We start from the raw sequence: 25,805 nt of genomic DNA on the forward strand, positions 1-25,805 counted from the left end.
CAAAAACAAGAACAAACGTTACGTAGGCAATGGTGGCACTTGTGCAAGTATCGAAAGCAAACAAAATGTAAGAGGTAGCAAACAGTGTGTTACAAGAGAAAAGTGACGTGTGCATGTTACAAAAGAGTACCAAATACAGGTAGAAGTATAATACTGCAATAAATGGCAGACTCTCAAACCACAAGAACACACTGGGAAGGCACTTCTATAGTCATGGAGAATAGAAATTTTCTATACTAAAAGGTCTTCCTTCAGATAATAGAGAGGGCATGAATTAACTTTGGAAGTGTCTTTGAAGGAGGAGAACTTTGAGGTCAGTTTTGAAGGCCTGGGAGGAGGTGGTGGTCCGGAGCTGAGGCGGAAGTGAGTTCCAGATTCTCACTGCGTTGCCTGAAAAGGATTGGGCCATCGATCTTTCCTTCTTGAAAGTGGGAGGTTCAAGCAGTAGATTTTCCGCATTTCGTGATGGTCTAGAGCCTCCAGAGAGTTTCAGTTTATTCGCCAGGTAGCGAGGAGAGGAGGAGCGCAAGACTTTGTGGGTAATGCAGGCAGTCTTGTAGATAGATCTTGCCTCGATGGGAAGCCAGCGGAGGGTGGATAACATGGGAGTGATGTGGTCGCTTCTTTTGGCCCCATAAATGAAACAAGCTGCTGAATGCAGAACAAACTTAAGGGGGGACAGGTGGGATTTGGGGAGGCCAGTAAGAAGAGAATTGCAGTAGTCCAGTCTGGAGAGGACCAGCGATTGGACCAGGGTTTTAAGGTCATGCTCCGGGAAGAAGCGACGAATCCCCCAAAGAAGGCGCAGTTGACTGTCCAAGTCACTTTATCAGGGACCCCCTAGCACATTTGGGCTCTTGGTAATTGCTCACGTAGCCCAGGCCTTAAAACGTCTCTATATGTATTTATATAGCAATCATTCTACCACTGTTATTGCCTTGCAACCCCAATTGTGGTTGGTGCCTCCCCTTTCTCTGGTTTAAAGGTGTTCACACTTAGTCAAGCTTTCGCACGTTGTACTAAATATTGCTGGTATGTAGACCTGCCTTGAGTTGTTGGGCGTAGCCAAGGTGCTTACGCTGTTAGTCTGTTATTTGACTTTTGCATTGACTTTTAGGTTGCTATATGACACAGTATTTGGTGGTGCAGTGGGGTTCTTATATCCAGTTGCTGGTTTATCAGATTATGTTGGGAGGGTGCTATGAGTTCTCTTTAGATGTACTCTTGTATGACCACATTTGAGGATGATGTGGGAGAATGCTGTTGTGAGTATGCTGATAGCCACCTGACAGTTTTATCTGTGCAGTGCTAAATGTGTTGGAAGTGTTTTGTCTAAATATGCTGATTTGGAAGATTGGATGTGTGTTTTTCTTAGCATTACAGTGAGCGTATTGGACTAAAATGACAAGCATTTTTGCATACTAAAATTCAATCCAGGTGCTCAAAAGCCATCTGCAGGTGTCATTCTCAGATCCTAATTTGTGGAAATTTATGTCTGCAGCTGGTGCTTTATATGATGGAATCTATGTTAATTTGGTGAAGTTTCATAGTTATAGTTTGAGGTGTAGTTCAGGAACATGGCTGTTCCAAGGGGAGAGGCAGCCTCAGACATTTTGAGAAGGCAGTTATCAGTGAGATTCTAAATAATGCATATGGGACAAAGGTCCTACCAAATTAGTAATCTCTGGTTTTATCTGCGTAGAGGCAGGCCGCAAATTTATTTATTCAACTTGTAGAGCGCACTATCACCTTGCAGGCATCCTCGCGCTAAGCGACTCAAAGGCAGGGGTGACTCAGAAACATGGTCAGGCATCTAGTTCTTGGGGAACTGTCAGGTTTTTACACTTTTCCTGAAGGGAAGGAGCTCCCTAATTTGCCTGATCTCCCAAGGGAGTCTGTTCCACAATTTTGCCGCTACCACCCCAAAAGATCTACCCCCTGACCTGACTTTCCTAAATCTTGGTACATTCACCAGTCTCGCCGATGAAGAGCGAAGCATTCTTGTAAGGGGTGTACCAATCAATTTTTTTTCGCATAAGCACAGGCCGCTTTCCTATGAAGGGCTTTAAAGACAAGGCAGAGAGATTTAAATTGCACTCTCTGTCTCAAAGGGAGCTAGTGAAGTTCTGCCAAAGCTGCAGATGCAGAGGATCTTCTAGGCAGCTCTAAGACTAACTTGGCAGCTGCTGACTGGATCCTTTGTAGTCTGTCCAGCAGGAAGTTTGGGGAATCAAGCAAAAGGGCATTACAGTAGTCGAGCCTACTGAGAATCGTACACCTTGCCACTTGGGCACGCGCCTGAGAAGGTAATAACGGGAAGATTTTGCGAAGGGACCTAATGATCGCAAAGCAGGAGACTGTCGTTTTTGTAACCTGAGCTTCTAAAGTAAGCTTGTTGTCAAACATAATGCCCAGATTACGGACAGTTTTTACAGGCCGAACTGTGGTCGAAGTTCCAGGGGGCCAGAAATTGCCGGGAAGGAGATGAGGGATCCTGTTCGCGGCACATAAGATCACCGCTGTCTTTCCTGCATTAACTTGTAAAGAATTATCCTGCAGCCAGCAGGCCGTGTCCCGCAAACAGTTGTGAAACACCTCCACTGATGTCGAGTCCTCTCCCCCAAAAGAGAGGATCAGCTGTGTGTCATCTGCATATTTTATAATATCGATATTATGTGTCTTGATGACCGCAATCAATGGTTTTAAATAAATGTTAAATAAAATAGTGTTAATTGCTGATCCCTGGGGTACACCATGCAACACGTTGGAGAAGGCAGATAGGGGGGGGGGCACCGCCTGCTGTCTATCCTGCAAAAAAGAAAGAAACCATCGTAAGGCACAGCCTTTCACCCCGGCCTCACTCAATCTTCTCACCAGGATTTCATGATTCACCGTATCAAAGGCGGCAGAAAGGTTGAGCAGGATCAATGCTGCTGCCTGTCCCCTGTCTGCCCGCCTCTGAAGCTCATCCATAATGGTCACCAGAGCCGTCTCGGTCCCATGAGCCGGCCGAAATCCAAACTGAACCTCCTCGAACAGATTGTGTTGTTCCAGGTGCATAGAAAGAGTGATACTAACAGCACGTTCCACAATTTTAGCTGGGAATGGCAGCAAAGAAATAGGCCTGTAATTTTTTGAACATTCAGGATCAAGAGATGGCTTCTTCAATAAAGGGGACACTAAGGCTTGCTTACCCTGTGGGGGGACTACAGCACTTGCTAGCGACTGATTACAGATCAGGCGAAGAGTAGGGAACAATTCTTCCTCATACTCCTTCCAGATCTTGTGTGGTACTGGGTCCAGGGGTGGGCCAGAGGAGATACCCTGTGCCAATCTACTGAAGTCCTCTACCATTAAAAGCATTAACTCAGATAGGTGTTCAGGAACCTGACAAACAGGGCCATTATCCACACCCTCCGAGTCACACACCGCAGGAGCACCATTGCTCCTAGCCTCAGAGACTATGTTCCCAGCTGCTTGCTGACCACCCTCGAGATCATCAATAATCAGCAAATAGTGGGTGCCCATTGACTCCCAACTTATTACAACCTGTCTGTAATTTTACGATGTGACCTTTGAACCAAAAGGTGTCATTGCAAAATTCCTATTCACATGGGTTCGCAAAATGACCTAATTAATTATTAGTATTTAGCAGCGCTAATGCAATGAAAAAGCTGAGTGGTCTTTGAAAGAGACGTGTCCAAAGAAGGTAAATTAGGAATCCTTTCCAGGAGGTGTGACCGATGCAATTAAGAGCGTGGCTTAAAACAGGTAAACTAAAATCCCGTGCTTCACACAGCGTGTCACCTGACCTGTATTTGGGTCCTCTCTGTAAGTTTTCTGTTATTTCATTCATACAACACAACAGCGCTCATACACCTAAAATAATCCAGCCCTATTGACTTTGATAATGCTTGTTAGCAGTATCAAATAAATGAGTAACACAAAGGATTTGGTTGTTAGCAATAAGAGCTGAAATGTTATCATTCTGGAAATACGAGATTGTAAATTAAACATTACCAAAGTCTGTGTAAGGCATAGCGGTCTCAGAGTGTCTAAATCACTCCCTCTCTCCCTTTCACACCATGTTCCCCTGGAGTGTCTCACTCAGTTACTCATTTATCCCCCTTTCCTTCTTCATATACTTCCTTTTCTCTCATCCACATCACCATTCCCCCACACAATCAACCCACCCACTCACCTGTAAACATTGGATTTTCTTTTCCTGTGGCACTCTCCATATTTCGACAGCTGGGTATCTCATCCACACATTTTCCCTTAAGTACAATTGGCACATACTTGACTGTCACACTGTGTGCTCTCCGATAAGTCAAGGATTGGGCGAGCATGTAGTCTGAGCGCAAGTATGACCCACCGACAAGTACTGCCATCAGCCTTAATTCCAGAACTCAGAATTGTGCTCTACCACATGTGTATAGTCTGAGCTCACCCAGACACCTGGAGATTACTCAATTCAAATTATGCATAGTATGTAGTTGCATGAACATAAATCAGAAACACAACATCTGTTAAAGGCAAATACCCTTAGGGAATGCAAGATGAAGACAAATTTGACTAATGTAAATGGGGGCTCCATCTTTGGCAATGCTTTAATGTTTTTTGCAGTCTTTACAAGTGTTCTTGCTTTTAAAGTTAATGGCATGGAACTAAGGCCCAAGTGAGACCTGTTTCAAAGTCAATTTATAATGACTGCTGGGTCTGACACTTTGCAGGAGCCGCCCCACTAAAAGCATGGGTAATTCGGCAGAAAAATAACTATGATTGGCCGCAAATGCAGGGATTGATGTCTGCAAGGGACAGCAGTCCTCTGTCCCTGCATTTGAATTGTCAACATTGTTAAGTTAGCATGAGCTTCGCTGCCATGATGCTGCTTTTGCACATGTTACTACATGACTTAGTTTTTGCAAGACTCTGTTTGGGCCTTTCACATGAGCTGCTTTTGTGTTCTCTGCCTTTCCTGGAGTTTAGGCTACGATGTGCAAAGTTGAAACAATGCCCCTTGTTATTCTGTTCTAGTCAGTCCCTAGCACCTAGACATAACATACTAGACACAGCTGCAGTACTGAAGACTCGTGCTTTGATATTACGTTGTTGCATGTTGTTTTAACTCACTTGGAAAAATCCATTCCATGGAGAAGAGTTTGGCTTTTCCTATGAAGTAAACTTTACATCCAGACTTTAAGGTATGGGGTCTGCTGTCAAAGCCCAGAGGTCGTCCTTTTTATAAAATAAACTTCTTCAGGTCAAGGGGAGGGTGGTCAGGCTTAAAGGCCCATATTTCCAGAGTCTTTATATAAAATGACTTCTCCCTTTGCATTCTATGTAATTGTAACAATGCTAACTGTGCTGAGTTCATGAATTGTACTGCTAGTAGTAGTGGCACATATTCTGTATTGTAGAGCATGATAGTTAAAATAAATATTTTGAACTATTTCCGTGACTCTGACTATTCTCATTGTGGACAAGTACGAGTGAGTGAGCGAAAGAGTACGCCCTGATACTGCGATTCCTGAGAGAGTCAGGAGTGTTGTGTTCTGGGTTGTCTAATCATTTGTAGCTCCGTGATCTTTGGAGGAGAATGAATGAGACACTATAGCTAGTCGGTTTGGGATTTTGAGTACTGATGTGGTAGGTTGGTACACCCCTATTCACTGAGGTCCTGTTTTCCTGCACATAGTTCTGTGTATGTGCAGAATCCCTGCAACAATATCTCTCCTCCCCTTGTTAGGAAAGATATTGGAGACACATGGCAACAAACAGATCATTACCTGCTTGGAGAGCAACAGCTTACTCGACATCTCCCAATCAGACTTTAGACCATCCCATAGCACTGAGACTACTCTTCTTCCTTTAGCAGACTCCATTAGACTCACCCTAGATGATCGACAGCCAGATTCAACTGGGTCTATCCGCCGCATTCAACACCATCTCACTCTCAATTCTGGTGCAGCATCTCCAACAGATAGGCATCTAGGGGGTCAGTATTGGACTGGTTGGTCGATTTTCTTAACAACAGGGTTCAAACTATTTCTATAGTTACATCCCATTCCAGAACCATATCACTAAACAAAGTTGTCCCTTAGGGCTCTTCCCTAATCCCTACACTTTTCAATATCTATGTAGCCCCATTGGCCCAACTTAATACATTTTACGGGTTTGAGACATTTTAAATGCAGATGACACACAATTGGTCATCTCATTTGGACAAGGCATAGAGAGTATCAAACAAAAATTCCTCACCTGCATGAAAGAGATTGCTACTTGGATGTCCCTTAATTGCCTCCAGTTTAACACAGGAAAAACAGAAATTATACTGTTTGGCAAAGTTCAGATTATATGGAAGGACAACTGGTGGCCAGAAGAATTGGGCTCCTTCCAACGGCCCACTAGAACACCAAAACATCTAGGCATAATCTTAGATGATCAACTCTCAGTGCAAGACCAGATCGCCTCTGTGGCACATGCTTTGGCACCATGCGTTTAGTCAAAAAAATCTTTAGGTGACTACCATTGAACTCACGAAAGACACTCATCCAGGCGCTAATTGTCACACGTCTGGACTATTGAAATGCTTTCTTTTGTGCCTCCGGTGAATTCCTTCTGTCCAAATTACAAGTGGTCCAAAATACAGCAGCACATATGGTTAATAACCTACCCCCAATAACTCCCTCAGCTCCCATACTTAAAGATCTACACTGGCTTCCCATTCGAACGAGATTACTACTTAAATTGCTCTGCCTGACATACAAGTCTCTTTCAGGGTCAGGGACAACATACCGAAGCAATAAGCTCACCCTCTATATTCCAAGTAGAAACCTCCAATCTAGCTATTTTTCCTTTTTTCACATATCAAAAAGCAGTGGGGCGACGCTCTTCTGCCTTGGCGGAGGAGCCGCCACTGATCCATTCCCAAGAAAATATCTACAGTCTATCCAGCCTTCATTTTCAGTATTCCCGTCTGCTCTTCTGCAAACATTATTGGAATCCTTGCATTCTGGGTCTTTCAAGATGACATGATCCCAGGGGCAGTGTGTAACGCTCTGAACCCCTACCCAAGGAATGTCACTAAAACAAGGAAATTCCCCTGGATAATGAACCCTGGCAGGATCTGAACTGGGCACACCTTCTTCAGATACATGCAGGTTGGCTGGAAAATGTTGAACGATTCATTGGAAGAGGCCATCTATTGGTCTAGTTATCTCCTGTGTCTCACATTCCAAGGTATGTAGCACTCCTCCCAGCCTTAATACCAGCAAGCCAAGTGTAATTGTTCCTTCCCAGAAAGATATTTCATACTGCATCAAGGAGCCAGTTACTGCCACTGGAGGAGGGAGGGCCCTGCAGAATTGAATGCAGTACTGTCCAGGCATTAGGTATAGACAAACCCATTTTTATTAAATCAACTATGCAGTAGCAAAATCCATGTTTACTTGAGATTAGATGTCGGGTAAATATTACAATGATGCATGGATTATTTATGTAGCCCTTTTCTAACATGACGTGTACATTATGACTTCTGTTTTCAAGTAAGCTTTTACCAAAGGAAAAGGCTGTCACAGCCTATGATGGTAAAAAGAGCTGATGTAGCCTGTCACTGCAGGGACACATTAATCAAAATATTAGCCATGTCCCACTTTTGTACATTCAGCACCGAGTACTTGCGGGCTGCAAGGTACTACGTGTTAGTGTCTTAGCTAATAGAAAAAGTATGTTATTAAACAGTTGATGTTGTTGCACCAAGGATATTGTGCTGGATAACTAAACACATAAGGTCTCATAGGCGAGACCTATTGGCTATGCCAATGCTTGTTTTGTTATGGTGGGGCATAAATAACAGGAGGCTGAAGCTTGGGAAATAGTACCTGTGTAACAGTTTGTGTGATAGTGAGTTATTTTGTTAATGAGAGAGTTAGTTAGTTAGTTAGTAAGAGAGTTAGTGAGTGAGTGAAAGAGTGAGTTAGTGAGAGAGAAAGTTAGTTAGTGAGAGGGGAGAGAGAGTTAGAGAGTTAGTGAGAGAGAGAGTTATTTAGTGGGAGAGAGAGATAGAGAGTTAGTTATTGAGAGAGAGAGTCTAAGAGAGAGAGAGAGTTAGAGAGTTAGTTTGGAGAGAGAGAGTCAGTGAGAGAGAGTTTGAATTAGTGTTTTTAAAGAGAGTTAGATAGTGAGAGAGTTAGTGAGAGGGATTGAGATAGTTAGTTAGTGAAACAGTAAGTTAAATAGTGAAATAGTGAGTTAGTGAGAGAGAGAGTTAGAGGGCAAATAACCAGACAGAAGGAGAGGAGGGAGCAGTGCATCAGTGGAGCAGGACAGGGGGAGAACAGGGGAGCAAGTCAGGATAAGAGGGATCTGAGGACATAGCAACATCGGGGCAGATGGGGTGGGATCTTAGGGGCAGTTTACCAGAGGAGAGTGAAGGGCAGAAGTGGGGCAGAAGTGGAGAGGGCATGGTAGTAGTGGAGTAGAAGAGAAGAGGAAGAAGAAGAAGAAGATGGAGGAGGAAGGGGAGGAGAGGAGGAGGAGAGGAGAGAGGAGATGAGAGGAGCAGTATTTAGGAGACATGATGACGGTGGAGCAAGGCAGCAGGAGGAGGGGGTTGGGGCAAACAATCGGGGATGGTCAAGCAGGGAAGGAGAGAGTGGAGGAGATGGAAAGGGTGGCTAATGGGGAGGGGGAAATGAAGTGGGGGATCAATGGAACACGAACAACTATTTAAATGGGTGCAAGCAAAAGGGAATGACAGCTGGGAAGCCTCTCAAATAAGAGCCAGGGGTAGTTAGAGTGGGGTGAGGGCCAGAAAGAAGAGAAAACTCCTCAATTTGGTGCAAGAGAGCCGTGAGCAGGGAGACACGAGCATGGGAACTCTAGGAAGGGAGCAAAATAAGTGAGCCAAGATCACTCTGCAAATAAATTAGGGCTGAGCTGAGACCACTCCTCAAATAACTCAAAGAGAGAAAAAAAGCCTCTGTCCAAATAAATGAAAGTCGAGATAGCGGAATGGGAAAGTCCACCCCTGAAATGGGACAGCGAGGCGGGGTCTCAAATCGAGGAGAAGATAAGGCAGGATCATCTCCACAAGTAAACAGGAGGACGGCGGGGAATGCTCCTTTAGATGACGCCTTTAAATGATGGGAGGAGGGTGCAGATGGGTGAAGAGGGGAAGGTGCAAATGAAGTGATTGGGAAAGAGACAACGAAAGACAAACGGGGAAAGTGGTGTCTGGTGTTTTTGAGTCTGGGTGGTGGAAAAATGCTTTATGTGAAACATAGCTGAAGAGGGTGGTTGGTGAGCAGGTGGGGCGGCGGGGGGTATTCTCTAGTGTAAAAGGGGAGGGCAGATGGTGGTGCAGTGCAGGGATACATTGTGTGAGGTTCCATGCAGTGGCTGCGCCACGTGGTGGGATTATTAGGAGGTGGCCGGTTGCAAGGCTGGTGGGCATTGGTGGAGTGATGATGCATTGTGTGAAATGCAGCTCTAGTGAGAGGGGAGCGGCGCTTGTCTCCTGGAGGTGAGAAGAGGGTGGGGCCTGCAGCTTCTCTGTCAGCATGGCCTCCAGCAACTAGAACGGTCAGGAACCCTGTCCTACTTCACACCAAGGTGTGCACCAATCTGTGTCGTAGTGTCTCGTGATGGGTACAGGGCTGCATTAGTGTGTTCTGGATCCCTGCAGGGAGTGGTCTTCAGTGGAGCAGCTGCCGTCATATGGGACAGTTGTGTGTAACCCTGTCTTGTGGCCAGAATATCCTTTCCGTCCTGCAGCCTCTTTCCAAAACCTCAGTTATGTTCAGTTAGTAGCAAGGTGACGTGGTCTTGTTTACTCCAAGCAAGGTCCATGTGTGTTGCAAGCGTCTTGGCATCTCATCATGATTTTGCCTCCTTAGCTCCAAAAAATAAGCATTGATGCATTTCTTGTGTGCAATTTTTAAGATGCACACGTAGTACCAGCATACATAATATATAGGTCGTGCGCATGTCTATTCGTACATGATAATAAAGGGTGTGCAGTGTAGTTTAACCATAATAATAAAGGGTGTGCACATGCAGTCGTACTATACATAACAATCATTTTACAGGGTGTGTACCTATAGCCTCCCTGTACACATACCATCGTTATATAATTTACTAATCTCCATTTGTGCATCACATTGCAGAGATCAATCTCTCCTTACCCCGCCACATCTGTATGGTGCCATTTGCTGACACTGCAAACATAATCTGAACGTTTCGAACAGTGCTGCTCCCTACTTCTTTCTTTAACTCGGCCCTTAAGGGTATTCTGGACGTCGTATCTCCAGAAAGAGAAAGATTGAGCTTCAGCAGCAGCACTAAAAACTGAAAGTTGTTCAGCAGAAACTTTATGAAGAGGGATACAAGGAATTACCTTCTAGAAGGGGCTGCAATATGTAAGATCAAACTTTAAATTCCACAGGGAGGGACTGTCTATAGAGTAGAGGAAGTGGGCATATGCTAGCGTTGGCGAGTGTTCAGAAAGGTTTCCGCAAGGCTCTAGCAGTGGACCATATCAGCTACCATTGTAGCAGGATCTATGGGGGCAGGTTCAGGAACAGTGCCCAAATGCTAGGGAAGTATAGATATTATAGTGCTGGACAATACTAGAGCAGGGGTGTACAACATTGGTCCAAGAGGGTGCAGTCCATGCCATATCATTAGAATAGCCTTTATGTTAGTAAGGTCCATTTAGATTAACTTTATGTACATTTGTTTTCGGTGGGCATCCAGACAATCTGGAATAGATCTAGACCTACATGGTCATTGCTGAACTAGAGCATCGGGTGTTGTAGCAGGACAAATGGGCAGGACAAAAGCGACTGCTGCTTTGTTTTTACTTAAAATTGAATTTTTATTTTGATTGCATTACCTGCCGGTTTTTACCCTGTGTCACTATTTAAACATCTGTGGTGCTGTTCTGTGCACTCGTGGCAAACCGAGCACTGGAGGCAGCTCTCCTCCGGAGGTAACGCCATCTTGGGTCGGGAGACGGACGAGCAGTCTAGTGCTCCGCCCCTCCCGCCCTTTCCTCCTTAAAACTCGTGCATTTCCACACTTGCCGCTGACTGCTAGTGCGAGTGTGAGTGTGTTAACGTCCTGAGGCGGAAAGCCGGGACCGTGCATTTTAAACACTGCGACTGCTGCTTTGTTTTTACTTAAAATTGAATTTTTATTTTGATTGCATTACCTGCCGGTTTTTACCCTGTGTCACTATTTAAACATCTGTGGTGCTGTTCTGTGCACTCGTGGCAAACCGAGCACTGGAGGCAGCTCTCCTCCGGAGGTAACGCCATCTTGGGTCGGGAGACGGGCGAGCAGTCTAGTGCTCCGCCCCTCCCGCCCTTTCCTCCTTAAATGGCCCCCCTCACTAGGAAGCGCAGCGGGCGCGCCGGCGGCGCGCCAAAGGCGAGCCCGTCTGCGCCCGTCCGCGCCGGACCCGCGCCTAGGGCCAGTCCCCCTGCTTCGCACAGCTTCCATCCCACCTCCAAACATCTATACGATAGAGATACGCTGTGGGCTCTAAACAAAAAGCCCGCAACAGAGGGCTGCGAAGTAAGGAAACCAGGACGGAAAGCCCAATTTCATCTCCCGTACTGCGCCAACTGTCGGCAAACCCTGCCCAAATTTCTCTGGCAACCTATTGCATCCCAAAACAACCATAAATCCATCCCGCCGATGGGAAAAAAAACCTCGGTCAAATGCCTGCTGCTTAACACAAGATCCCTGGTCAAACATAGTTTGGAGATAGCAGAAGCTATCCAAGAGGAGGACATTAAGATTGCATTTATCACGGAGTCATGGACTGATGCAGCATCAGGGCCAGATATAGTCAAAGCAACCCCCCAGGACTACGTGTGCCACACCCAAAACAGGGACAAAAGAAGAGGGGGAGGTTTAGCGATCATTTATCATAACAGCATCAGAGGATCTTTTCAACCCGGTCCCGCCGGCCTTAATGAATCGCTGCTTTTCAACCTCACGCTCTCAGATCATCAATCCTTTAGTGGCGGTCTGATCTATAGACCCCCAGGTGGGAAAGCCCAATTTTTCACAGGATTAAATAGGGCACTCGAAGCTGCAGCATCTGCCCAAATGTTCACCCTTCTGGGCGATTTTAACTTTCACTTGGAATGTGACGCTGACATAAATTCCCGGGAGCTAATCGACCTACTAGGGGGGATTGATATGACGCAACGGGTATCTGACCCTACTCACAAAGCAGGACATACCCTAGACGGGATTTTTACAAATCATCCCAACCTAAAAGTTACATCGGTTCTTCCAGTATCATGGTCGGACCACTTTGCAATTTACTTCACCATATCTCTCATCACCCCTATGAAACCTCGTAATACCAAAAACGCCCCGAGACAGGTCAGAAAATGGAAGGACATCAAAGGGGACAAGCTGGAAAATACGCTAGCAAACTCCCTGACCCCGCTCCCTGACAATGTAGAGGAAGCGGCCATGTCCTATACAGCCTGGCTGGACCAAGCCTACTCGCTCTTGGCCCCCCTAAAACTACCTATTCCACCCGGGCTTCTCCAGCAGCTCCCTGGTTTACAGAACAAATCAGGGAACACAAAACACGGTGTAAAAAATTGGAGAGAATCTGGCGAACAAACTATAGCGAGGCAGACAAACAAACTCTTAATTTGGAACAAAGAAGCTACAGAGAAAGAATTTTGCAAGCAAAAAAGGCTTTCCTTTCTAAACAGATAAGGGAAGCCAGCAACACCTCCAAAAAATTGTTTCAAACGGTTTCGCTTCTAGCCGATCCCAAAGCCACAGTAATTCCCCCCAGTCTTCCGCTCTGTGAAAACCTGGCTAGCTTTTTTCGAGAAAAGGTAGAAAACATCTTCTTTTCATTAGACAGTCGAGTCATGACACCCCCCTCGAGGGAGGGCCTGGAGATCCTAGGCCCTTCAGCCAGACTTCAACAATTCCAGCCCATCACTGAAAAGGAAGTGGTTACGCGCCTTTTAAAAATAAAATCAGGCTCGCCTCATGACCCCTGTCCCACTGGCATAGCCAAACTAGCCCCAGACGCCATTGCAAGTGGACTTACTCCACTTTTCAATCAGATGCTGGAGAAAGGAGAATATCCCTCCATATGGAAGCGAGCATCCATCCTGCCTTTACTAAAAAAAAACAACCAAGACGTCACCAATTTGAATAACTATCGACCGATAGCTCGACTTCCACTCCCCGCAAAAATTATCGAAGGCAGCCTTAATTCACAACTTAGCGCCTTTTTAAACACAGGGGATTACCTCGACCCTTCACAACACGGGTTTAGGGCGGAGCATAGCACCGAATCCGCCCTGATTAAATCAGTGGAAGACATCAGGCAGGTGATGGACGCAGGAGGCAGAGCGGCCCTGATCCTGCTGGATCTCTCCGCGGCCTTTGATACGGTCCACCACAAACGGTTGGTGGACCGGCTGAGGGCCTGTGGAATCCAGGGAAAGGCACTTATTATCTTACAGGCCTTCCTGGCCGACAGAACCCAGGTAGTGGCCCTAGGAGACTACGAATCCCACCCGTTTGTGCTGCCATGTGGAGTCCCTCAGGGGTCTTCGCTCAGCCCTACCCTTTTTAATGTTTATGTTGCATCCCTAGCCCCGGTGATACGTTCATTTGGCTTTCAGCTCACAGCATATGCAGACGACACTCAGATAGTGGTGTCACTCTTACCAGGAAAGGTTGAAAATACAGCAGACAGATTTAAAAACTGCATGCGTGAGGTGGACTGCTGGATGGCACAAAACTGCCTAAAACTTAATTCCACGAAGACAAAGGTTTTGCTCTTCGGAGCCACGGATAACTTCTGGTCCCCGAGCTGGTGGCCAGATGAAATGGGTCCTCTCCCCTCCCCGGTGGACAAAGTAAAAAACCTGGGCATTCTTGTGGACAATTCCCTGTCCTTTAAACCCCAGGTTAACACACTCTCCTCCTCCTTGCATTATGTTCTTAAAACCATCAGAAAAATTCTTCCCTATGTGGAGAGGGAACATAGGAAAACCATTGTTACAGGTCTAGTCCTCTCCCGCTTAGACTATTGTAACAGTCTGATGCTAAACGCCCAGCAGAGCGTCCTTAATAAACTCCAACTACTACAGAACGCAGCTGCCCGCCTGATCACTGACACTCCCAAATTTGCATCTATCAGTCAGGACTTGGTGACTCTACACTGGCTACCTGTCCGCAAGCGAATTGTCTTTAAGGCATTATGCATGGTTTTTAAAGCCCTACATGAAATGGGCCCCAGATATATGAAACTGCTCTTTCGATGGTATACACCGACAAGAACACTGAGATCAGGGGAACAGGCCCTGGTCACGGTCCCCAGAACTAAAAGAGCTCGCTGGGGAGGCAGGAGTTTCTCCCTTGGGGCTGCCGAAGCCTGGAATAAACTTCCGCTCAGGCTTAGACAATCCCAGGACCTGATGGTGTTCAGGAGAGAGCTCAAAACCTGGCTCTTTACCCACTAAACCCATCTACTCATTCCAACACCGGCAGTCAGCGCCAGGACACCTCCGGGTAACAGAGCGCTCTACAAATGTGAAAATAAAATAAATAAATAAAATATGCACACTGAATCTCCTGGCTGCACACTGCCTCTCCTGGATCAGAGCAGGCCATCACACTGCCTCCGACTCTCCTTTGGGTGTACAGTGCTGTGTAAAGGCCTCCTCTCTAGGTTGTGTCCGCCTGGCTTTAGTGCTCTGGAGAACCAAGAATGCAACAAACCCACGCAGAAATGAGGCCTTATGCCGTGCGAGACCCTGTACCGCTATTTATAACTGTGATCGAATCGCTATTCTGCCCTAGTGCTGGACACGGACATACACGATTTAGCCAGCAGTTTATAAACGAACTGGTCCGATGACATTAACCTGTTGCACGCTGATGACGGAACCGCTCCGTCATCAGCTGCGGTGGCGCTGTGCTGATGACGGAGCGGTTCTGTCATGGCCCTGCCGCCGCGCCTGCGCGGCGTGGATTCCGCGCCTGCGCTGGGCGTTCTATTGAGCGGGCGGGGCCATGACGGAACCGCTCCGTCATCAGCACAGCTCAACCGCGGCTGGTGACGGAGCGGTTCCATCACCAGCATGCGGCCGCCACACGGCCGCCCCGCCCCCTTAGCACTGCGGCGGAATAGCCGCCGCAGTGAAGGGGTTAAATGTAGGTAAATGTAAACAAAAAGCTGAACAAACATACGCGTTCTAGACAACATGTCTTAATCTAGATAACATTTACAAGTGCAGGCGCCCATGGTTATCACACAATAATGAAAAAGTGATAGGATGCTGTATGTACCAAAGATATAGGAGGGGACCGATTCAGCTGAAAACACTAGTCCAAATTGTTTTTCGCCTCCTCAAAGCAGCTGATTGGTTACATACAAGGCAACGTGCCTTGTTGTCGTGATTTACAGCCCTGGTTTTTAGAAACATGGCCCATGGTCTCACGGGAGTCATACTGGCAACCCGTGAAGCCTGAAGATAGCTCGGTGGGCTGGAGTGCCTGCTGCAGAGGTGCTGTTGGTTCGACTCCCTCAGAACCAAACTCGGCTTTCATCCTTTTGAGATCACTGTAGGGCACATACCAGCGGGCGCGAATGATGTGCATTTTTCAAGCGCCAAGAGGGCGGTGAGTGTTATAACAATGGGCAGTGTTATCAGTGTTAAAACTCACTTTCATTGTGTAATCCTGTCAATATTAGGATGTGATTTCGGACTACAATTCTTCGCCAGGGAGATGGTGCAACGACCATGGAGACATCTCAAGCTTGAGGGAGGGTTTAACTTTAGTGAGGAGTTTAGTCATGGCCACGAGCTTCACAGACAATAAGCATTTAAATGTGCCTGCGCGGGAATTCCAAGCAGGGTGCTGGTGCGATCAATTACTGAGCACAAAAAGGCGTGTGGTTGGCCAGGGGGTGAGATTTGTATGTTTAAAGGGTAATTAACAGATTTGCCAGGGGGGTGAGAGGGCAGGGGTGAAGGCAAGCACGGCCGGAAGTCCATGGACAGACTTTACCTTGCGGGAGCTAGCAGCAAGGCGTGATAATTGCAAACAGATGGTGCCACACATGCACGAGGGCTCATTGGGAACAGTACATGCACGAGTTTCCCAAAGAGCCCTGAGCGATTCCAACAGGTCATCTCCTAAGCACCGCTTGCGCGCTGCGTAGGCTAGACCTAAAAACATGCTAGCCAATCTAGTTCCACAAAAGCAAAAATCTGTTGACACCAGGCAAATAAGCAAATTATGTGTACCCTCCCTTTTCTGGGATCTATCTCATCCTGTATTTTTCTCAAATATGATATTCTTTTTATTATTGCTTTGTGTTCTCTGCTCTCTGTAAATTTGTAGAGTGCTCTGATAATCGCAAGGGTCATGTTCGCGCTGTAAAAAAACCTTCATGGCTGTTCCCCATCCGTCCCAATAGTTTTTCACACCCATCTCATGCACCTGCAGTTAGTGCCACAAAAGGCTGGGACAAGTGTGTGAAATGGTTGGGAAAACTAATGGGATTTTCATCCTAGAAAAAAAAAACAGTGAGTGCAGATTTGTGCCACACTTACTCAAGCCGATTGAGCTCCTTGCATACAATCTAGAGACCGGTGAGTATGCATGGAAATATATGGTTTGCTTGCATACTCATGGGTATAGCTTACATAAAGTTGGAAATTTACTCAAATCATAGCTAGAAGGTACTGATAATAGACTTTCCTTTTCCAAAACATTTTGTTTATGGATTGGGCCTATATTGCTTAGTTGTCTCAGGAAGGAGGAAACTCCGGCAAGGGTCAAGATAGGGCACAGCGGCAAAATAAGATTCATGGTTGATGGGCACTTGATAATCCCCGGACTTACCACAGTGTGGTTAGCTTTGAATTGAGCTTTACCATTTTACATCTGAAGACAGAGATTAAAATATCCCAAGGTATGTACATTTAAGTCTACCATAAGGAACAGCAGGGATCATGGGCGTCCGCAGAAATTTTTCCAGGGGGGGCAAAATGTTAACGTCATCACCATCCTCCGACATGATGTGTGTCAGGTAGGGTGGAGGAAACACTGGGGCACAGGAGGGGCCATGGGGGGCAGAAAGCAGGCCGCATATGATCTCATACACCATAGGGTTGTTGTGCCACAGCCATCTTTCTTTTGTGGCACCCCAAAATCCATACCCACCCTGGTCTCTAAAATGACCCCCTAGCACCCCAAAACCCATACCCACTCTGAATCCTAAACTTACCCATGTTCCCCCAAAACTCATACCCGCCTTGAACCCTAAAATTACCCCCCTGGCACCCATAACCCATACCCGCCCTGACCCCTAAAATTGTCCCCCTTGCACCCCAAAATCCAAACCCACCCTGAACCCTAACATTACCCCCCTAGCCCCCCATAACTCCTACCCGCCCCGGCCCCTAAAATTTACCCCCTTGTACCCCAAAACCCATACCCACCCTGAACCCTAAAATGACCCCTAGTACCCCAAAACCCATACCCACCCTGAACCCCGAAATGACCCCCTAGTACCCCAAAACCCATACCCATCCTGAAACCTTAAATTTCCCCTGCCCCCAAAACTCATACCCACCCTGAACCCTTAAATTACCCCTGACCCCAAAACTCATACCTGTCCTGAACCCTAAAATTCCCCCCCGGCACCCATAACCCATACCCACCCTGACCCCTAATATTGTTCCCCTAGCACCCCAAAACCCATACCCGCCCGAACCCTAAAATTACCCCTAGCACCCGAAAACCCATACCTACCCTGAACCCTAAAATTACCCCTGCCCACCCCAAACTCATTACCACCCTGAACACTAAAATTATCCCCTGGCACCCCGAAACCCATACCCACCCTGAACCCTAAATTTACCCCTGCCCCCCCAAAACTCATACCCGCCCTGAAACCTAAAATTAAACCCTGGCACCCCAAAACTCATAACCACCCTGAAACCGAAAATTAACCCCTGGCAACCCAACACCCATACCCACCCTCAAATGACCCCCCTCCCCCTTAAAACCCATACTTTACTAGAACCCTAAAATTACCCCCTAGCACCCCAAAACTCATACCCACTCTGAACCCTAAAATTACCTCCTGGCATCCCAAAACCCATACCCACCCTGAACCCTAAAATTATCCCTGGCACCCCAAAACCCATACCCACCCTGAACCCTAAAATTACCTCACTGGCACCCCAAAAGCTGAACATTACGGGGCAGATTTTCAAGCCCCTTGTGCCACTTTTGCATCACTTTTAACATAGGAAAAGTGTCGCAAAAGTGGCACAAGGGGCTTGTAAATCTGCCCCTACAAGCTTACACTACATTTGCATATTCAGAGGGGACTGTCCTCCTTGACGTTTCCATCCATGTAAGTCTACAACACCGTTCACTTAGAGTAACCTAGATATGCAGGCAGTAGTCAATGCTGGTGATGCTGTAGAATGCATTAAAGTTACTGGAACTTACTTAAAAACTGCTGCCTGCTCTTCTGATACTATTTGGTGGAGTCGGCCTGATCAGCACCACTGTCGTCCTGGCATCCAGCCCCCCCTGAAGGTCTCACTGTGTAGATAGATGTGGGTCAAATGTCTCCTGGTTTTTCCTTGCCTGGGCCTCCTCTGCTTCTTTGTCGGTGCCCTTAGATGCAAAAAGAGACAGATCCATGGCCCTGCTCACCATTCATCTGGTGAGCAGCGCCATGGATGTGTATTCCATACAAGTGCACAGACAGCAGGGGGAAAGGGTTGGCAGTTCAGGTGACGCTTTTCTTTGTCAAGTAATTCCTGCTGGCATCATAGCCAGGGTTTGCTGTCTGTGCACTTGTATGGAATACACATCTTTACAAGTGCACAGACAGCAAACCCTGGGCTATGACGCCAGCAATAAATTCCTATACAAAAGAAAAGCGTCACCTGCCCTGGCCGTCCCTTACCCCCTGCTGTGCACATCTTCCTACTTCCACCCCATGATGAGGCAGCTAGAAGTCCGGCTGAGACAGCTTCCCGGGCACACACACAGCAGCACTGATTACTTCACAGGTCTTTAAAAGACCATTTACTTGTTAATGAGACTTTGTTGTGTTTTCACCCCTTTTTAGGGCTCGCCTGCTGATGCGCTTCAGCGCATAGCTGGCGAAGCTCTATAGGGGCTTATCCAGTGTTTATCCACTGGCGATTCCACTGGCGATTCCTTCAAGTGCATGTGCTTTTTAGGTCATTGCGCTTGCGCAAGCCCTAAAAAGCGCGTGCACAATGCCACCAGCCGCCTGCCTGCCTGCCTCGCATTACCACATCAAAGGCAGCCCTCCGAGCGCATTTCTCACCCCCTAATTATTCACGGCCGGCCGGCAGGCACATCAAAGGCTGCTGCTGCCGTGACTCGCATTTCTCCTCCCTCCTCCCCTATCACTGCCCAGGCCGGCCGTACTTTCTCTTTACAAGGGCGCCCATTCCTGAATCACTTGAAATCTCTCCACATTATTTGCATTTTGTTAATTAAAAAAATTAACTTCAACACAGCGTTGCACATTTTTCTCGACTTCGGAAGGATGAGTCCCAATCTCATTTGTACAAAGTGTTGTAATGGGATTATTGGAGAGTTAGAGAAACGTGCTCACAAGTTACATTTTTATGCAAATCATCTGAGTAAATAAACAATAGCATGGTGCCGTTTGCGTCCTTGACTTGATCTGGTTTTTATTTTTATTTTGCTATTATTCTCACAAAGGCTAAGAAGGTCTGCCTACTTTAGTATTAAGTGCTATACGTCGCATAAGCAACAGCTAACCATTCACTCACCCACGCAACGCCACTCACCCATGCAACGCCACTCACCCACGCAACGCCACTCACCCACGCAACGCCACTCACACACGCAACGCCACTCACACACGCAACGCCACTCACACACGCAACGCCACACACACACGCAACGCCACACACACACGCAACGCCACACACACATGCAACGCCACTCACACATGCAACGCCACTCACACATGCAACGCCACTCACACATGCAACGCCACTCACACACGCAACGCCACTCAACCACGCAACGCCACTCAGCCACGCAACGCCACTCAGCCACGCAACGCCACTCAGCCACGCAACGCCACTCAGCCACGCAACGCCACTCAGCCACGCAACGCCACTCAGCCACGCAACGCCACACACACACGCAACGCCACACACACACGCAACGCCACACACACACGCAACGCCACACACACACGCAACGCCACACACACATGCAACGCCACTCACACATGCAACGCCACTCACACATGCAACGCCACTCACACATGCAACGCCACTCAACCACGCAACGCCACTCAACCACGCAACGCCACTCAACCACGCAACGCCACTCAACCACGCAACGCCACTCACCCACGCAACGCCACTCACCCACGCAACGCCACTCACCCACGCAACGCCACACACCCACGCAACGCCACACACACACGCAACGCCACACACACACGCAACGCCACACACACACGCAACGCCACTCACACACGCAACGCCACTCACACACGCAACGCCACTCACACACGCAACGCCACTCACACACGCAACGCCACTCACCCACGCAACGCCACTCACCCACGCAACGCCACTCACCCACGCAACGCCACTCACCCACGCAACGCCACTCACCCACGCAACGCCACTCACCCACGCAACGCCACTCACCCACGCAACGCCACTCACCCACGCAACGCCACACACCCACGCAACGCCACACACACATGCAACGCCACACACACACGCAACGCCACACACACACGCAACGCCACACACACACGCAACGCCACACACACACGCAACGCCACACACACACGCAACGCCACTCACCCACGCAACGCCACTCACCCACGCAACGCCACTCACCCACGCAACGCCACTCACCCACGCAACGCCACTCACCCACGCAACGCCACTCACCCACGCAACGCCACTCACCCACGCAACGCCACTCAGCCACGCAACGCCACTCAGCCACGCAACGCCGCTCAGCCACGCAACGCCGCTCAGCCACGCAACGCCGCTCAGCCACGCAACGCCGCTCAGCCACGCAACGCCGCTCACCCACGCAACGCCACTCACCCACGCAACGCCACTCACCCACGCAACGCCACTCACCCACGCAACGCCACTCATCCACGCAACGCCACTCATCCACGCAACGCCACTCATCTATATGCAAAACGAAAAATGTCAAACTCTTCTATTGCGAGACCTATTGCATTTTCAATGCTTGTTGGAGTTGGCGTGAGGTTTAAAAGAGGAGGTGAACGAGGGATTGAAGACGCCGCGTGGTGATATGGATTGGTGTTTGGATTGGATGGAAGAGATAAGCAAGTTCCTCTGGGGAGGGCCATAATGACTTGCTTGAGTGCCTTAATGACTTGCTTCGTTGCTTGGTGCCATTAGATTTTTGGCTCACAGTAGGGGGTATTTTAATTCTCTGGTTACTCCCTTGGTACGAACTCTCTCTTATAGGGCAGTACAACGCTGCTTTGTTTACATTTGGTCATTTAACGCTCACACATTAACTTAGTAACAAACTGTGAGGCACTAGTAACAATGAGGCGTTGTCAGTAGTCCCTGACTCCGGTGGTTTCAGTGACAATGGCAGTACTTGATACAGGGATTGCTTAGTTACCCCTTGAAGCAAGGAGGTAATCGGTAATTCAGTGAGTTCGCAGCAGTACCTGGCTCTAGTAGTGTTAGTGACCGTGTCAGTACTTGTCACTCTGATTCCCTTGGTACCCCTGAGATCCAGAGGCCCTGAAGAGCTGGTCTGACTGAGGCCTCTGCTGTTTTCTGGGACTGTGGCCCTGTCTGAGCTCAGGGTGTAAGTTCCACCAGAGGTGGGAGGGAGGTGCAGTGAGTGTCTGTGTAGTCAGGTTTGCAGCAGACACCAGTGCTTAGTATGATACTTCAAGGTACTTTAACGCTGCCCTGCTGGGTCAGGGTCGTGAAGGGATCTGACTCAGTCCTGGTGAGTGGCGGTGCAGGGACATAGTTGGTCCTGCAGACAAGTGACCAACGCATTGTCTCACAGCTTGTCGCATTTAGGGTGTTAACTGAGTGACTGACCAAGGCACCAGGTTGGGAAAAGTCCGTCTCAACCCTGCCCTGCTGCAAAACCTTACACTGCCCTGTAAGTACATGTCTAGCTGAACCAACAGGCCACTGTGTTTACTGAATCACTCATCCCCAGTGGGGCATCAACCTTGCCATGGATGTGGGGGGCGGGCTGTCACTCAGCGTTTTCTCAACCACAGCTTCGCCTCTGTGGTGAAAGTGTTATCCAGATGAAAGTTGGGCGGTCGTAGTGACACTTTGTACCAATTATGCCCATGGCTAAATTAGCCCAGTGGCTGCCCATCCACCTTTCATGGTTTAGGCCACAGAACAAGGGGTTTGGCAGTGAGCACCTGCATGGGGGCAAGCTGGCACTGGTGCCAAATACACCTGTCGGATATGTAAGGGCCTGCGCCAGGCTTTTGTTGATAGCTATATGGCAAAGACACGCGGTTGGGCTGAGAAGTAGTCCGTCAGCCTCGTGGAGACTTCACTACTACAGGCGCTATACTTTAAGGTTCGCGTTTCATTGGCCCTGGAAGACTGACGGGCTGGGTGGTCCCTGCTGGGATTCTACCCCGTGCACTGCATCCGCTCAAGAACCAGTGTAGTGGTGCTTGGGAACGTCCTGAGCTATCTAACCAGACACAAACATTCATTTAAAACAGCAATCCTTATTGAAAGCTGGCCAGGCAGATGCTACAGATAAACTCTTCTAAAAAAGAGCTCGGAAAAGCCCCCCACGCACCACCTCCAAGAGCAGTAACATATAAATCCTTTTCTGTCTTTGCTCGTGAAAGGCTACCCATGGCAGAGGGCAGTGTATGCCTAAGAAAAGCAGTGCTTTAAGCTCCACTAGAACACTCTCCAAACACACAGAAAGAGCAAGTGTGATGATTCTCTCATGCACCTCTCTACATTGGCCATCTGACCCCAGAGTCACACGTGTAGACATTAATTTTTTAACCCTGGCCTGCCAATTTACCCATTTCCGTAGGCGTCCTCAGTGGGGGCAAGGAGGGGCACTCCAGGGGGGCAAGCACCCCTCCTTGCCCCCCCTGCGGACGCCCAGGGATTTACATGAAAGTCTGAGGTCCAGGACAGCCATAGGCTCAGTCAGCTTTGTCTACTCAAAGCCTGCCATCACACAGCACACTTACCACCCTCTCCCTAGCACAAATCGAGATGACATTTGAGCATATCGTCACGTGTCAGCAGTATAAATATTCTTATCTGTACTTTCTGGATAGCCTGGAAGGGAGGCCCGGCTGCTAGTACAATATTTTAAATCAACTGCAAGCATGCTCACCAGCCTGGTATTCAGCACACTTAGGGCGAGCAGGGTGGTAGCAGAGTGTCAAAAAACAGATCGAGGTATTTCTGTTAATGAATCACGGGTTTCCAGCTAGCTGGATCAATGGCTTAGCTCAGTGGTTCCCAAAAATTTGACTCCTGAGGACCCCTATTGAGTCACTACTGGAAGCCGGGGACCCCCAAGCAATTTGTACAATTTAAATTTCAAACATTTACACAGCCATCCGCAAAAAAATAAACAAATAAGTGCACACCAAACAAATACTCGAATTACTAAAGATTTTATTATTTTATATTGAAAAAATGTGCAAAAATCGAAAACATTTAATGGGAAGGTTGGTACTACATCTTGACTAACTTTTCAATGTTTGGTTTTATTTTGCGGTATGAGGCTCCTACTCCTCCCATGGCCGGACTGGAAACCCAAAGCAGCCCTGGCAAATGTTGTCAGACTAGTCCCTGTACGGTGCACACCAAGTGCAGTGAGTGAGGCTGATCATTACAAAGGGCGCTTTGGGGGACGCTCCCCGTAAGAACATTAGGGAAAAAGGATACATTCTACAACACATTTGTCATTATATATTGAAATATTTAAGCTTTCAAAGCATAGTAGATGAAGACCTTACTGGGCACCCGGATATGACAATCTTTGTTGGGGCTCTTCAATGATTCCTTCACTATCACCCTTCAACGGTACCTCTTATCTCTTCATTGACCCTCTGTCAAATGTATTTCATTTGTTTCATAGCACCTCTCACACCACTGTAGGGTGTCATAGCACTTTTCACCACATACATAAAGAAACAATGAATCATACATGTGTAAGTCAGTGTATAGAGAATGTTACATTAGGTAAAGAGGACTTCAAGGTGTATGATTCACATGTCATACATACTGGTAGGCTTTCCTTAAGAGTGCTTGCTCTGGAGAAGTACAAACTTAGGATTCAGAACATAACACAATGTTTAGCATTGACTTTAATAATAAGAATGTATTTATATCCAAGCAAACCTTTTTTAGCAGCATCAGGATAATGAAAGACTGGGAAAAAACATAACTTACTAACTTGTACCATGCAGTTTGCATGCAGCTCTTTGATGGCAGTTCATAGCACACTATCTTAGATTACGATTGTAACTTATGAACTTCATAGTGTCAACAGAATTTCAATGACAAAAGCAGTTAATCACGGAGCTATGCACATAAAATATTGTTTTTGAAATGCATCGTACACGTTCTTTGAAGCAGGCATATATACCCTCTGCGCTACCTTAGATGACTCAAAGCTGACACTGGACAAAACTCCCATATCTGACCAGAAAGTACATTAATCACCGGAGTTATCTTGACACTTTTATTATTGCCAGAAAATTGCTCACTATACAATAAACTTTGCAGTGCTTTTACAACTGCTACCTGTGGACCCCCTGGGAATGTGTCACGGACCCCTGGGGGTCCACAGACCACAGTTTGGGAATCACTGGCCTAGTTTATGCTTCCAGTTTAGGGTCACTCACTGGCTAAAACGTGACGATTTCTTTGGTACTCTCAGAGGATAGAGCTGGGGTTATCTGGGATATAACATTCCACCCAATGGCAGGTCCCCACATGGCAGTTCACAAGGTCAACAGACACGTTTTTAGGCCTGAATCGATAAACCTACCTTGGGGATAAAATGCTCCACATTAACCCCAGAAATAACCTGTATCCAGTACAGCTGGTGGACCACACGTCTGTTGATATCCCCTTCAGCACCACCCCAGGTTTCCACTTAGCTTACTGCCCCACATAAATTTGGCTGTACCTTCTAACAATTCATTTTCCCTGTGCCCCATTCCATTAAAAAAGGAAAATATTAAAATGCCCCCACGGCTCCTAGCACAGATACTGCTGTTAAAGAGAAAGAAGTCCCCAAGCCTGAAGCCACAAGTGCAGAAAATTCAGAGGAGGCGACAATTCCTCTATCTAGCACTGGGACAAAGCCAGTTCTGTGGGCTCCTTGGAGGATGGTCAGGCATATCTTCACGCAAATCAAAGAAATGCGCTTAAGAATCAGCAATCTTTTTGTGGCGAACGAAAATCTCATTGCAAGGAAGATTGAAAAAAAGGGACTCCAGGAAGGGTTACATGGCCATTTTTCCTTCCCATCACGCAGTGGTTTTGTGTGCTCCCTGCCATGGGTGTTTAGGGCTATTTATAACCTGTCCTTTCCAAAGGGGCAATCAGTGAATAACGTCTTTGACCTAAAGAGCCTCTGCTGCGCACCATGCTTCCCTCGACAATATAGAGGCAAGGCTGAGGGTGCTGGCAAAGGCACCTTCCTAGCGA

Source organism: Lissotriton helveticus, chromosome 2_2 (genome assembly GCF_964261635.1).
Source record: "Lissotriton helveticus chromosome 2_2, aLisHel1.1, whole genome shotgun sequence".
Lineage (NCBI taxonomy): Eukaryota > Metazoa > Chordata > Amphibia > Caudata > Salamandridae > Lissotriton > Lissotriton helveticus.